The sequence below is a fragment of the Pogona vitticeps genome, chromosome 3 (genome assembly GCF_051106095.1).
Source record: "Pogona vitticeps strain Pit_001003342236 chromosome 3, PviZW2.1, whole genome shotgun sequence".
In the NCBI taxonomy this organism is placed as follows: Eukaryota; Metazoa; Chordata; class Lepidosauria; order Squamata; family Agamidae; genus Pogona; species Pogona vitticeps.
In genome coordinates this window covers 113,233,017-113,247,720 of record NC_135785.1, presented here as the reverse complement: position 1 = coordinate 113,247,720, position 14,704 = coordinate 113,233,017, and the positions used below count along the sequence as shown (strand labels likewise).

General features: G+C 41.0%; 2 protein-coding genes across 2 annotated transcripts in view; both read left to right on the top strand.

Moving 5' to 3' along the window:
- Window positions 1–14,704, top strand: part of LRMDA (leucine rich melanocyte differentiation associated) — a 1,005,591-nt gene that overhangs the window by 58,221 nt on the left and 932,666 nt on the right. The gene's annotated exons all lie outside the window — the stretch shown is intronic.
- The window catches only part of LOC144588363 (uncharacterized), a 52,144-nt gene continuing 38,392 nt past the window's right edge, over window positions 953–14,704 (top strand). Inside the window, exon 1 of the mRNA XM_078391084.1 lies at window positions 953–14,704. This exon is cut by the window's right edge and continues 17,377 nt beyond it. The gene's annotated coding sequence lies outside the window, so the exon portion shown is untranslated.

The window sequence follows — 14,704 nt, the reverse complement described above, 5'->3', positions numbered from 1 at the left end:
CCCCCACTATCGGGTGCAGCCCTTTGGGAGAAGCCTCGGGGAGAGGGGGGGAAGACGGCATCGGCTCCTGCCTTCTCCCCCACCACCCAGCTTCTCCCAAAGGGCTGCCCCGACTGTGCTTGCAGCAGTGGAGGAGGTGCCCGGTGGAGGAGAAATGACAGATCGGCTCCTGCCTTCTCCTCCACTGGGCACCTCTTCCGCTGCTGTAAGCACAATCGGGGCAGCCCTTTGGGAGCAGCCGGGCTGTGGAGAAGGAAGGCTGAAGCCGATCCAATCTCCCCCCCCCCCACCGGGAGGCTTCTCCGAAAGCGCTGCGCCCGATGGTGCGGGGGAAGGATTGGATTGGCTTCAGCCTTCTCCACAGCCCGGCTCCTCCCAAAGGGCTGTCCCAATGTTGCTTGCAGCAGCGGAAGAGGTGCCCGGTGGAGGAGAAATGACAGATCGGTTCCTGCCTTTTCCTCCACCGGGCACCTCCTCTGCTGCTGCAAGCACAGTCGGGGCAGCACTTTGGGAGCAGCCGGGCTGCTCTGAAGAAAGACAGAAGCTGATCCGATCTCCCCCACACACCGGGCAGCTTCTCCCGCTGCTCCCGATGCTGGGGGGGGGGATCGGACATGGCTGGGAGTTGCCGCTGTGGGTTGAATCCAAGCCGCGAGGGGAGGGTGGGAGGGAGGGGTGATCCAGATGCCTTTCAGGCATCCCGGGCTTGGATCCCACCCTCCGCCGGTTACCCATGGCTTGGGTAACCGCCGGAAGGTGGGATCCAAGCCTGGGATGCCTGAAAGGCATCCGGATCCCACCACCCTCCCCCCGAGGCTCAGATCCAAGCCGCGGGGGTGGGTGGGAGGCATGGCCGACTCTTCGGCAGCCGCCACGGCTCAGATATGAGCCGCAGCGGCTGCCGAAGAGTCCCGCCATGCCTCCCACCCTCAAGCCACGGGGGGAGGGTGGGGGGATCCAGATGCCTTTCAGGCATCCGGATCCCCCCACCCTCCCCCTGCGGCTTGGATCCAACCCTGAGAGTCCGACCATGGCCGGGGAAGCCGGCCGTGGGGAAGGGGAATCCCGGCGGTGGCCTCAGAAGGACCCTTCGGAGGCTCCCACCGCTCAGCTGGGGGAAAATGGTGCCTATGGGGAAAACATCGCAAAGCGATTTTTCCCCATAGGCAACATCGGTATGCGATTGCAAAAGCGATGGCAAAAATGCCATCGCTATGCGAATTTGTCATTAAACGGGGCACTCGTTATACGAGGCACCACTGTATACTTTTTTAAAAAGGCAGAGAATCATTTCTGTAGGGAGTGCCTCAGAATACCTTCTCCAGGAGGGTCCACCTGGCACTGACACTGCATCCTTCATGGTGCCAAATGAATAATTTTATGCCTCTCAACCTTATTGCACTGGCATGGAACTTTATTTATTTGTTTATTTGCTCTGTATTGAGCCATGACAAAAATATTTGAGTAAAGGAATCTTTTTTTAAAAAAACTTCTGGGTTAACTCAGTCTTTCAGGAAGCTCATAAGTTCTTTGCTCCCTTTATTGGTTGGTGAGCTCATAAATAATAATTTTAATAAATTTAAGTACTTGCGTAGTGTGCAAGTGAAACTTTTTGTTATTCAATGGCACCTTTTTTGGAGAGTCTAATACATTCAGAAGTCAGCATCAGAATATAATGATTCAGAATTTGAACACTTGGACTAGATTCCCTCTGAAGAATAGAGTGACTGTGCAGGACACAGAAACTGGTTATCCCTGGCCTATTAGGATAACACATTAATACAGTGCCCTTTGGGTGTCGTGCATACTCCTAGTATATTGTCACTTTACTGTAACTGCATTGCAGGTAGGTTACACAACTAAAGAGACTCTCCATCTAAGGAAATGTTCAATATGTTAGTTCTTACTTGATACGATTTCTTTTATTACCCTGGTTGCCTTTTTCAAATTGTTAGCCTTCATCTGAACTGAAAACTACTTCAAAACATTAGATGAAAATAGTCTGAAAGCTTCATGCACATTTACTTCATAGAAAGGATAAAGAAAGAGGACACTTCTCCCGCCCCTCCACTGACAGGTGCTTGTGTGTCAGCCCTGAATGTTTCTGATGACAGCTCGTTTCTTTTTCATGTACTATTCTTCTTAAATCAAATAACTGGAGCAAAAATAATAGCAAAATAGAACTGGCTAATCAGAACTTCACATTTATTGGAAGTGTGTGTGTGTGTGTGTATTTTCATAATGAGCTTTCAATCTGCTCAGTTAGACTGTTAACTGGCAGTGTATCTCTTCCATCAGGGTGTGAGGGCTATTTTGAAGAGGGGATTGTGGTGCAATCCTGCAAAGGGATTGCCACATCCTGGATGGAAATCCTCTGGGAGGTGAACATTAGGATGGGTGGGGGCCAGTGCAAGAGGCAGGAAGAAGAAGGCAAGAGCTGTATGGGAGATGGAGCTTGGGTGCAGAGCAGCCACAGGACTTTCTCCAAAAGCAGGATAAAAATTTTGAGCATACTCAAAATTGCACATCTGACTGTATATATACAAATGCAAACTTAGAAATGATTTGAGTGATTTAAACAGAGTCACTGAAATCTTTTTCCTTCAGAAGGAAAAAGAGTGGCCAGGTGATTTGGGTCCCTGCTGAGTCTGCTGCCTAGGCACTCCCTATGTATGGGCAAATTCAGGGTAAAGGTAAAGGTAAAGGTTCCCCTTGACAATTTTTGTCCAGTCGTATTCGACTCTAGGGGGCAGTGCTCATCCCCGTTTCCAAGCCATAGAGCCAGCGTTTGTCCGAAGACAATCTTCCATAGTCACATGGCCAGTGCGACTTAGACACGGAACGCTGTTATCTTCCCACCGAAGTGGTCCCTATTTATCTACTTGCATTTGCATGCTTTTGAACCGCTAGGTTGGCGGGAGCTGGGACAAGCGACGGGCGCTCACTCCGTTGCATGGATTCGATCTTACGACTGCTGGTCTTCTGACCCTGCAGCACACAAAGGCTTCTGCGGTTTAGCCCGCAGTGCCACCACGTCCCAGGGTACCGATTTTTAAATCTTTAAATCAAATTGAGAGCATGGTTACACTATGAAAATGAATTGGTTGGGGATCAAGGTTTTTGAAGTCAGTTTAAAGTCACATGGTAGTCATATAGTTTTTTGGGTCATTGTATGCATTCTCTTGGAAAAACTTAATCTGTTTTTAAACTCTGTTGTATATCAGTTGAGGGGACTACATGGGCTTCTAGAATAATTGCATTTGAGGCTTTGTCCTGTGCCTGCATACCATCGTGCTGGCAGCCTCTTACAGCCACTCATTGCTGCTGCTGTGGTGTTGTTATTATTATTTTTAATTCTTGCAATCTGGTTCCATGCTAGTTCAGTATGACAGATGGGGAAAAAAAAAATTAAAATAGAGGTTTCCTTGCAACCCCACACATTTGTACACACGGGATGGAGAAGGAGAGAGAGCTACAGAATAGAAACTGACCAGATACATTGACTAGATTGGCAGCTTCCAAACTTTGGTAGTGGGGGACAACATACAGTGGGGAAGTGGGGAAAAGGAGAGGAAGCCATGGAACTGGCAGCCAGGGCTGGTGAAAGGCAAGGCACATCAGTGAGTGGCAAACCCCACAGACTCAGTGTACACTGACAGAGCTGTACACATATGCCAAAACAATTTAAAAGAAATAAAAAAACTGTGGATAATAGTGCATATTGTACATAAAACAGTAAAAAAAATTCCAGTTTTTTTTAACGTGCATTACTAGAACTGGCCACTAGAGGAGACCACAGTCTTCAATAACAGGGAATCATAGCACAGTCTCCAACTCCCTCTTGTGGTCACTTCTAGTAATACATGTGAAAATAATTATTTTCTGGCTTTTTTTCTTTTAATATTTTCAGAATGTGAATAAATGAAACCATGGACACAGAATCCCACTGTATATCTGAAACTGTTGTACAGATAATATTGACACAGTAATCATCAGTTAGGCTGCATCTTGATCACATTTTGTATTTTCTCAGACAATGCTTTTGAACTTGGTTGTGTTGTATGTTTTCTTGTGCATGTAATGCTGATATGTATATGTGCCATTCTAAAACCAGTTCTATGAAAGCTCAATATTCCGTACATGGAAGAGTGGTAATTAGAATTCGTGGTCATAATGTGCTCACTTGAAGTCAAAGTCTAAAATGTTGCATAAATGTATTAATTGCTTTTGTCAGTATGGATTTAGAGGACATGTTATTAATTATACTCAGTCTCATTAGAATTTTTTTTTTTTTGGTCAGGGAGGGAGGAGGTTAGGTTGGAAAATCTTAACAGTGGCTTGTAATTTTAGGCACTAGAAAAATTATCAGTTTCAAGGAACAATATTTTGAATAAGTGTGCAATTTGTTTAAGGCAAAGAGAAAATAAGTTGTTGACCTTATGTGTTCACTCCCCCAAATCTTACCAACATATCAAGTTTCTTATACTTCTTATGCAACTTAAGTGATCAGGGTTTCTTCTATGTGTAGATCTCTGTAATTCTGAGAATTGTGTGGTAGTCATGGTTTAATAAAAATATTATTAAATAAAAATGCAAAGCATCTGATACACCTGTGTGAATCACAGTGCTTTATTTCCACTGACCTTTTATTGGTTTTTACAGTTGCTTATAAAAGGTGGCTAGTGCTTTTAAAAGCTTGCTTATTTTTTCTTAATTAATTTTACAAATCCAGATAATATTTTCGTTTGAGCCATTTCCCCATATCTTTTCAACAATATTGTACATAAAACAATGAGTACTACTGCCTTGTCAGAATTCTGACAGTCAAAGTAGCAAGACTGTGTAAATCTTGGGATATAAAATCCTCAAATCAAATATAGGAATAAAGTTGCTTGGGAATAATCCTATTTTGAGATTACAGATCCAGATCCAGAATGGAGCCATTTGGAATCTAGGTAAAAACTGGCACAACTCTCTGAAGGAAAAATAAAAATAGATCAGTAAAAGATACAAATACTAGAATCAACTGACCTGTAATACAGAAAGAGTTGGATATCCTGAAAAGCAATAATAGTTTGGGGCCACCCACACAAGAAGATGTTAAGAACAGAGGAATTTTATGTGAATTTTCTGTCTGGAGAATTTAAAGACTCCTGCATTTTAAAAAGAAAGAGATGAATTATTTCCTATATTAAAAAAATAAATAGGGAAGGGATCGCAAAGTTGGACCAAAACAGGAATGTGTGACTGATAAAAATGGGCAATGCAGGTGTTATAAAAGCTTTTCAAACTAATGTATTTGTGGGTGATTCCTAAGCAAACTGAAACTGCAATATTTTTGTGGTATCCCTTAGTTAGTAAAATAGATAGGTAATGAACAAAATTTTCTGGTTTGAATGACATTTGATTTGCAGGTATGTGAAGCCCTCACAGAGAGCTAAAATGCCATGGAGAGAACCACTGCAGCCTCTGAAGCTGATGCTCCTCAGTGGTTTCACTTCAGATATTCAACTGCCTATTAAGTGTCCAGCATTCATAATTGTTTCAATATTTACTTAGTCCAAAAAGCTAGATGATGTAGAACATTTTATTCCATTAAGTAGAATAACACTCATAAGTAACTTCTGGAGAACCTGGGGTCTCCCCCCCCCCCATGTAACAATGAATGTGTCTCAAGATAATTTCATTTTGATTAACTGCAATTGATGGTCCCTTCAGGATGAGAAAGAGAAGGAAATTGAGGGCATTTTGGCAAGGAGAACAGAACTAGAGGAGACAACATACATAACCAGAGATAGGAAGAACTGCAGATTAATTTGAAATCACCCACCAAATGTTTGAATGCAAACTTCTAGTTGTTGTTGTTGTTGTTGTTGTTGTTTAGTTTTATTACTAAGAATTCAGGTTAGATACTGCACCATGGGAAAGAGAAAAAAAACATATTGGTAGCTTACTTATTAGATTGGATCACAAACTATAGAAGAAGAAACCACTTTAGTGGGTTTTTTTTGGTGGGATTGCTTATGTTTTTGTAAATGAAAAAAAAATCTAAAGTTGAAAATAAATGGCTGAAAAATCTGTGATCTTAATAGGATGTGTGTGGAGAAATGTCCTGCTCATGGACAGCAGCATCTAAAATGTAGTGGGAAAATAGGTGAAAATAGAATGTGCCCAGTTGTCTGTTTTGCAAGATTGAAGAAATGAGCTGCGAACATGTGACTGGTGTGTGTGAGCTTTATCATTCCTGCTAACTGACCCTTTTGCTAAAAGTTTAATAGGGGATAAATTCACATGTGGATTCTTAATCCCCTCTGTTGTACCAGAGGGATTCTTTAACAAGCAAGCAACAAAGAGCATCTTATGCAGAGCTACATTCTCTTTTTGTTCTGCTCCTCCCTTTTCATCATCAGTTTCCAGATTTTAGTGGGCTAACTAGTTTCTGGATGTATCTGTCATCACTATTTTATTTGCTCTTTAACCTAAGCAAATGCATACAAGAAGTCAGTGACTCAAAATTTCATGTGGCTTTCAGAAGAGGCAGTATACCAAGATTTAAATATATCAAGTGTGTTTAATTGGAATTTGTATAACTATTTACTGTTTTTTATTCAGATAGGATACATATTTGTGCCTTTATAATTCATTCTTCACTATCTAAGTGAAGTGTTTTTCAGAGAATATAAGGAGCTACGTCGGCAAGTAGAATTTGGGGATTTTTCCAAAAAGAGAAAAATGTGTATATATATAATATTTGTGATTACTAGTCCACTGGCTTTAAAAACTCATGTTTATGCAAATAATTAATGAAAAGGTATTCAGGTTGTTTTATAGCATTTAAAAAAAACAGATTAAAGTTGCCGTTTTGTATAGAATAATTTTTGAAGCTGAGGATTGTTGGAGTTTTTACAAGTTTTATATGCTATCTCTGTTTTGTGTGGCTGGGACTGACCTTTCTGGGCTGTGGTCCCTGTCATCTATCTAGCGCTAACCAATAATTCCTCCCTGCTTCTGAATTCACCTCTCTGCTGAATGTTTTCCCCCTCTCTTTAGTCCAGTGGTTCCCAACCTAGGGGTTGTGAACTCAAAGGGGTCTCAAAGTGTCTTCTGGTAGGGGGGGTTGTCACAGACTGCCTTATATGTGTTGTAGCTCTTGTTAAATAATTTCTTCCTTGACCTCTTAGAGTGGGAAGTTAAAGTTAGCATATATGTGTATGTATGAGAAACAGGCCCTTTGAGGGAGAAAGAAGCATCTATTTTCTCAGAAGGGATGACTTTACTGCATGGCAGGGGTGGTGGTTGTAGGCTAATTTTGCTATTTTAAAATGGGATTTCGGCTCGAAAAGGGTTGAGAATCACTGCTTTATTCTGTTGAAAGCAGTCAGTTTTGTCTGTAGACAGTTGATCTGTTCACAACTGTAAGTAATGAAATGTTCTTATTCTTTGTTCTACAAATGTCTCAGAGTAAGTTACTGAGATTTTAAGTGCCAGTTAATGAGAAAGGAGTGGACTGTCTGGGGAACTTGAAGCTATTCACCTTTGTCAGTCTCTGTAATTCTGCATAGCACAAAGGAATTTTACCAGAAACTCAAAACTCTGCAACGAGGAACTCTTCACTTTATGTTAAATGTGGCACAATAGGTAGTTATCATTTATAGAGAAAAAGCTTCATAACTAACAATATATGTATCCTGGCTTTGATCTGAGACAGAGAGTTTGGACGATGGAGAACAGATGCTGGATGGTTGAACAAAGCAGGTGAAGGTAGAGTGTTGTTAGCTTTTGAAAAAAGATAGCGAGAGCTTCAAAAATCCTAGCCTCTAAAGATACTTATGCTGTGGGTCAAACAAAACAGTGCAGATGACATGTGACTGGATGCTGAAACCATAGCAGTGTTTGAGGGATGTGATTCTGGAAACCCAGTGTGTCTAAGGGGGTCATGGTTATGAATGAATCTCCTATTTTTCTCCCCAGACCAGTCATAAAACAAAGAGAGTGAATTCACAAACTATATGAGGTAGGAAAAAATTAAGCCCTGTTAATCAGACTTCTTTCAGCACTTATAGAACAGTCTCTATTCATGATGTGCTACGTGTAATGCATAGTTTGATCCTGAGATCTGATTTGTAGGCATCAGAGTTGAGCTTAGCATAAAGCTGATAACCAAGTCGCAGCCAATTACTTCTGATGCTGTATGGCTTGGGATCGCTATCTGGTCTTATCTCCTTTCTGCTGCCTAAACTGCAGGAAAACAAAAGAGTAGAGGAAATAGAGTCTGGCTGAATAACTCAGTGAGTTAGGTATCTGGCTTCAGAGTCAGAGGCTGGGAGTATGATTCCCTACTGTGACTCACAAGAAAAGAGAAGAGAAGAGACAGATTGTGTAGACTTAGTTAAGCCTTATAGTCCCAGGGCATTGCAAGAAGGTGACAATGGTAAATCACTTCTGAGTATTCTCTACCTAGAAAATACTGTTTTAAATTTTGGCTAAATTTCTCTAGCTACGCAAGTAGAAATACAGGAACTTATGAAGCAGAATTAGTTTCAAGTTTCCCCATAGTAGACCACCCCTTTGTCTCTCATCAACTGGCACCTACAGTTTCAATGACTCATTTTGAAATATTGGTAAGAGAAAGAATAAATTTATTCGCAGTTGAACAGATCAAAAACAGCACATTGTGCAAAAACAGTACTGCTATGCAGCAACAGTTCTCAACAGACTACACAGCCTGCTTCCAACAGACTCCTGCTGACTACATTCACATAACTGTACACTAACTGCACTAACAGACAACAGACTAAAAGAGAGTGGGAAAGACACTTCAGCAGAGAGATGTGGCTCTCTTTGAAAACAAAGGCAGGGAAGAACAATTGGTTACTGCTGGATAGTCTAGCCCAATCACCCTACCTCAGAAAGGTCCCTCCTAGCCAGACCTATCAAAGGCAGCATACGAGGCTGAAATAACTGCAACATAAAATGTTTCAGAGTTCTAAATTTCCAGTTAAAACTATCTTTTTGCTACACAGTAGAAGTACAGAGATCCACAGAGGAGAATAGTTACAAGTTCTCCAGAGTCCACTTCTTTCTCATTAACGGGCACATAAAGTCTCTATACTCACTCTGAATAGCTGAGTCATGACTGAGTCACCTGACGGAAGCTGTGTTGAAATGGAAGCATAACTACCATGGTAAAATATGGTTTTTTAAAAAAACACACAGTAGGCTTCCATATGCATATCTGAATTGAAAGTAAGTCACAGACCTGAGGAGTACAGCTGTGTGGTACAGCGTCTGTGATCGGCTGCTTCCACAGCTAGTATTGTTGCTAGCACTCCACTGCCAAGGAGGTGGACATTTCAGTGTAAGAAATGTGGCAGGGAGTTGAAATGCCCACAGCTAGGAATGCTTTTAAAAGTAATTCATAACAGTTATAGCTCCAAGGCCTTTAAAGGTTGGTTACCATTATAACCCACTGTTTAAAGTATTTATTTTCCAGTTCCGGAAAGAAATGAAAATAAACAATCCGGATGCTACAAAAATCCTGGTTTGTGATACAGAACAAACTCCTCTTCCACTCACTACCCACAGCAGGTCATAAGGTGGCAGCGTGAGGCACAGCCAAAGCCTGTGCTTGAACTCTGTGCTGTTTTCTCCTTCACCATTTAGTGAGTCTACTTCTCCATAACTATAAAAAAATAATTATATCACTGGTGGAATGATGTTGATCCTCATTACGTCAGAGTCATAAGGCCACAGAGTTACACCTTAGTTATTGTGAAAAGGAATTAAATACAAACTTGCCTGATCACTGTTTGAAATCTTATTAATCCTTAGATCAGCATGGGATCCTTGTTTTAGTTGCAACAAACTACTACAGCTGCCCACTTGGAAATAATTACTTGTTAGCTCTGGGAACTCTTAGTCTGAAAGTGATAAAAAGCAGATTTGTGGATGTTTCAGCCAAAAGCAGAAATAGTACTGAGTTGCTTGATGGGTAGGGCGGTTTGCCATAACTGCTGTCTGCGTCTTTATTTAAAGAGAGAGAGAGAGAGAGAACAGAAAAGGGTTGTTGAGCAGAAAGTCTTTGTAACATACTAAGATAGTTTTTTTTTTTTAAAAAAAATAGCATATATTAACAGAAGATGCTTCTGTTAGCCCAGTAGGATTTTAAAAATATTTTTGTTTTTTGAACATTTCACTCTCGTGCACAAATGTATAAGCAACACTCACACGGTAAATTCCTCTCAATTTCAAAAGTGGGTTGCCATTGAATATGGAGTGGGATGTCTTTTCAGAAAATCTCAAACTCCATTTATAAACTACTTTTTATGAGAAGGAGGCAAAACCAATGGAGAGTGTGTTCAGAAAGGGAAGGAGAAGCACGTGAAAGGGAAAGTCAAGAGAAAGGGACAGAGGAAAAAGAATCAAAGACACAAGAAATAGTGGAAAAGATAGAAGAAGTAAAAGTGGTAGGTAAGGAACAGGTGTCAAGTGTGTGTGAGATAGAGGAAGGGATAAAAGAGTTAGGAGCGAGAGCAAAAGGGGAGGGGTCAGGAGGAAGAGTTCGATAGGAGGTAAACATTTTCTTGACAATGGAACAAAATGGACAGTCGTTGGAAACAGAGGTAGTAGAAGTATGTGAGGATGAGTGGGAGAAAACCAAACCCTGTAAGGTTAGAACATTTAAAATAATGAAGGGAGATTTGAATAAGGAATTTAGAAAAACAGAAATAAATGTTGACAAAGACAGAGTTGATATAAATACAGGGACAAAACCGATAATTGAAGGACTTTTACAAGAAGAATAGACTGTATTTATCTTCCCAAGAGGACACGGTCCTGTGAAATATGTGAATCATCTTAAGCCTCCTCAGCGGAACAAGAAACCGATGGAAGGGGAATGATCCAGACATCTGTGTTGCGGGAACATGTGTGATACACAGAGCGGGAATTTGAGGAAACCTAACAACCAAGGAAGATTTTCGAACACCTACCGTTATTAGAAGAAGAACAGTTGAAAAAGTCAGTACCTTTGTTGTGGGATTATTCTCCCAAAAAGTTATCATTTGATGTTAATAGTGATATAATTAAGAATCAACAACCGAATGTATTTAATAAAGATTTGTTTACTGATACTTCTTTATTGTCATTTCATTTACAAGATGAGGAACTGCCTAAACATTTTAACGAACCCGATCACACTTTTCTCTTTTCATTATAATTACAACTAGTTCTTCCTTTGGAGGAGTTGAGAACAGGTTGTACTTGGTTCCCAGATCTCTTGTCAGGCAGCCTACCTGGCCAGCATTACTTGGCTTTAGTGCAGCTTCATCTGATGCATATAAGGCTTCTGTTATCTAGAGCAGTGGTTCTTAACCTGGGTGATAATGCCCCCCAAGGGGTGATTTCATTTTTCAGGGGGGCGGTAGAACGAAAAGGGGCGGCGTGGGGGCTCTGGAGCAGAAGGGGGGCGGTAGGGGGCGCTGGAGCAAGCCAAACCTGTGAAGATGGGCTGCGGCCTTTTTACAATGTGCATGAATATATATTTCCCTCCTATCTTAATTTAGTTTCAGAGTTTTCGTCTTGAAATTTTTAGTTCCTGCATTTTATGCCCTTTTTATATTTCTTTTTGAGTCTTAAAATTCGCTTGCAACTAAATCATTAAATGTTACTTTTGGGGGGCATTTCATTTTCTTGGAATTGAATTTTGTTTTCAGGGGTCATTGGTTTTAAGTGTCTCAAATAAATAAATAAATAAATAAATAAATAAATAAATAAATAAATAAATAAATAAATAAATAAATAAATAAATAAATAAGATATAATAAGAAATAAATAAATAAATAAATAAATAAGATATAATAAGAAATAAGAGGGGGGCGATGATAACTTCCTCAATGGCTCAAGGGGGCGTTTCTTTCAAAAAGGTTAAGAACCACTGATCTAGAGAGCTTTCTGCTGGGCAGGTATTTATTACAGTGAAACATTTTCCTCTGCACCTACTCTGACATGCCTTTGTTTGTGGCAAGCACTAACCTGGGCTGCATGAACCGTGGTGGGTAACCCCAGCTGTCCCCTTCCAACATGCTACACTTGGGGGAGGGGGCTGTAGAGTAGCTTCAGATTCCAGGATCCCATGGCTTCCTCTGTCCTGCCATGGCTGCATGGATGTAGGGAGCATTTAATAATTCTGCCTGAGGTAACTAACTCTGGATTTATTTTTTTCTAAAACTTTTTAGACTGCCTTTGGTACTCAAAGGGATACCCAGAGGCAGTCTGCGATAAACTAGTAACCATAAAACCACAGTAATATCATAAGGGAAAATATCATAAAACTGTAATACAATAAAACCATCAGAAATAATAGCAGTCAGTTGACCTCCAAAGCCTTGCAGAATCAGCTGTTGTGTGGCCTTCAAAATGTATGGTTTGGCTTCAGAACTGGCATGGTTAGAGTAAATCCACTGAAAAACATGGGATCTAGGTTAGGCATTAGTAGTCTCATTGATATTGTTGGGTCTCTTCTAAGAATGTCAGGTCTGAATCCATCCCATTTGTATTCAAAGAGCGAATTCCAGAGTTATGGAGACATGAGCTATCACACTATGCTTTGCCAAATAACTGTGCTAATGGGGTAGCGTTCAAAAGGGCCACACCTGCAGATCTTGCTGCTTTATGCCAATAAAAAGCACTTTAACTTGTCTATGATAAGAGTCCTTGCTTTTTGTCATTTACTTTAAGGCATGTTCAATAGTTCACACTCATTGTACAGGTGTCACTGGCTGGGGCTTTGGGGCTGAATGTCCTTCATGAATGGAGTGTATTTTCTATAGAGTGGTTTGGATGTTATCATCAAAAAGTAATATGTTTCAGTGATAAATGCAAGGTACTCCAAGTAGTTATTTGCCATGATAGTTAGAGTTTTTAAGAAGCTATTCTATGTTTTCACATTCCTCAAAAATAGCTAAAAGAAATAGTTTTTAGTTACTTTTAAAAAAACTTACTGTCTATTACCAGCTGCATTGTGCACAGCTGAGGCGATGCACTTCCTGAAACTATAAAAGTAATTAAAATGCATATTGGAAAAAATAGTGACATTTTGTTACCAGTCCATAGTGTTAGAGTACTCTCTCAGCAGTTTAAAACATAATTATGGAAAGAACAACTTGCAGTGAGCTGGGTACTCATTTTACTGACCTCAGAAAGATGGAAGGTTGAGTCAACCTTGAGCCGGCTACCTGAATCTGTTGGGATCAAAATCAGGTCAGGAACAGAGGCTTGACTGCAGTACCGCAGTTTAACCACTGTGCCGGACTCCTTCATTGGCTGAAATCTTGTTGCTTAGTGTGGTAAATCACAACTAGATTACACCCACTGAATCAATGGAACTTACCAGGAAGTGAACTCACACATTTCTTGTTGATTCAGTGGGCCTACTCTAGTAGTGAGTCATTATACTAAGTAACAGGATTTCAGCCAAAAAGTTACATTTCCAATGTAAACAAGGTTATATCTTATACCTCCATAGCAGCTGTGCACTGAAACATGGTTATATCTTGGTTATGGTTATGACCTCTGGTTCTACAATATATGCAATTCTACAGAACCCCTATGTGATTGCAGATGCAGGAGTAGATTTTTCATGGTGTGAAAAGCCATCCTGTTCTTGTTGTTATTTGCCGTCAAGTTGAAACTGACTTATAGCAACCCTAATAGGTCTTTCAAGGTAGGTGAGGTATTTAAGGAGTGTTTTACCAGTTCTGCTCCCTCAGTGAGTTTCCATGGATGAGCAGGGATTTGGATCCTACTCCCTCCTTGATCACTCCTCCCCAGGGATTCCCAAAGCCCCCCCCCCCCCCATTAAAACCACCACTCTTGGAAGCATCTAGCAGCAGAAATAAGCTCCTCTGGGCAAGAAAAGTTAAAAGGTTCCCATTGACAATTCTCCAGTCATGTCAGGCTCTAGGGGGCAGTGCTCATCCCCGTTTCCAAGCTGTAGAGTTAGCATTTGTCTGAAGACAGTTTCCGTGGTCATGTTACCTTCCCACTGTGGTGGTACCTATTTATCTACTCGCATTTACATGCTTTCGAACTGCTAGGTTGGCAGGAGCTGGGACAAGCGACGGGAGCTCACTCCGTCGCGTGGATTCAAACTGCTGGTCTTTTGACCTTGCAGCCCAGAGGTTTTGTGGTTTTACCTGCGGCACCACCACATCCCTGCTGTCTGGGCAGGAACTGGGGTGCATTTTTCTTAACATTTAATGCAACCCCAGGGATTTCTGAATGTAAAATGTAAAAAATATATATGTAAAAATACCCTAAGCCCTGACCACCAAACCAAACCAAACCAAACAAAACAAAAACTATATCTGGACACTTTCTGTTACCATGTTGTTTTGTCTTTTTAGTGATCCAAACCAGCCATTTGTGGCCCTACTGCAGCCTGCAGCAAGCACTAGAGGGCAAAAAGTTGGCTCCCAAGCTCCTTGCAATAGGCAGTGCTCCTTCCTCCGGTCCTCATGGATTAGAAGTAAGGAAGAAGGGGCTTTGAGGTATTTTTAGAAACCCCTTTTTTTTCAGAAATTGGAAATGTTTACTTAAGAGAAGAGAAAAGTCAAACAAAAGAAACACAAGTATATAGTTGCACAAAAATGGAAAACAAACAATATCTCCAGGCCAAGCAAGTATTCATACCAGAGTTCTGACG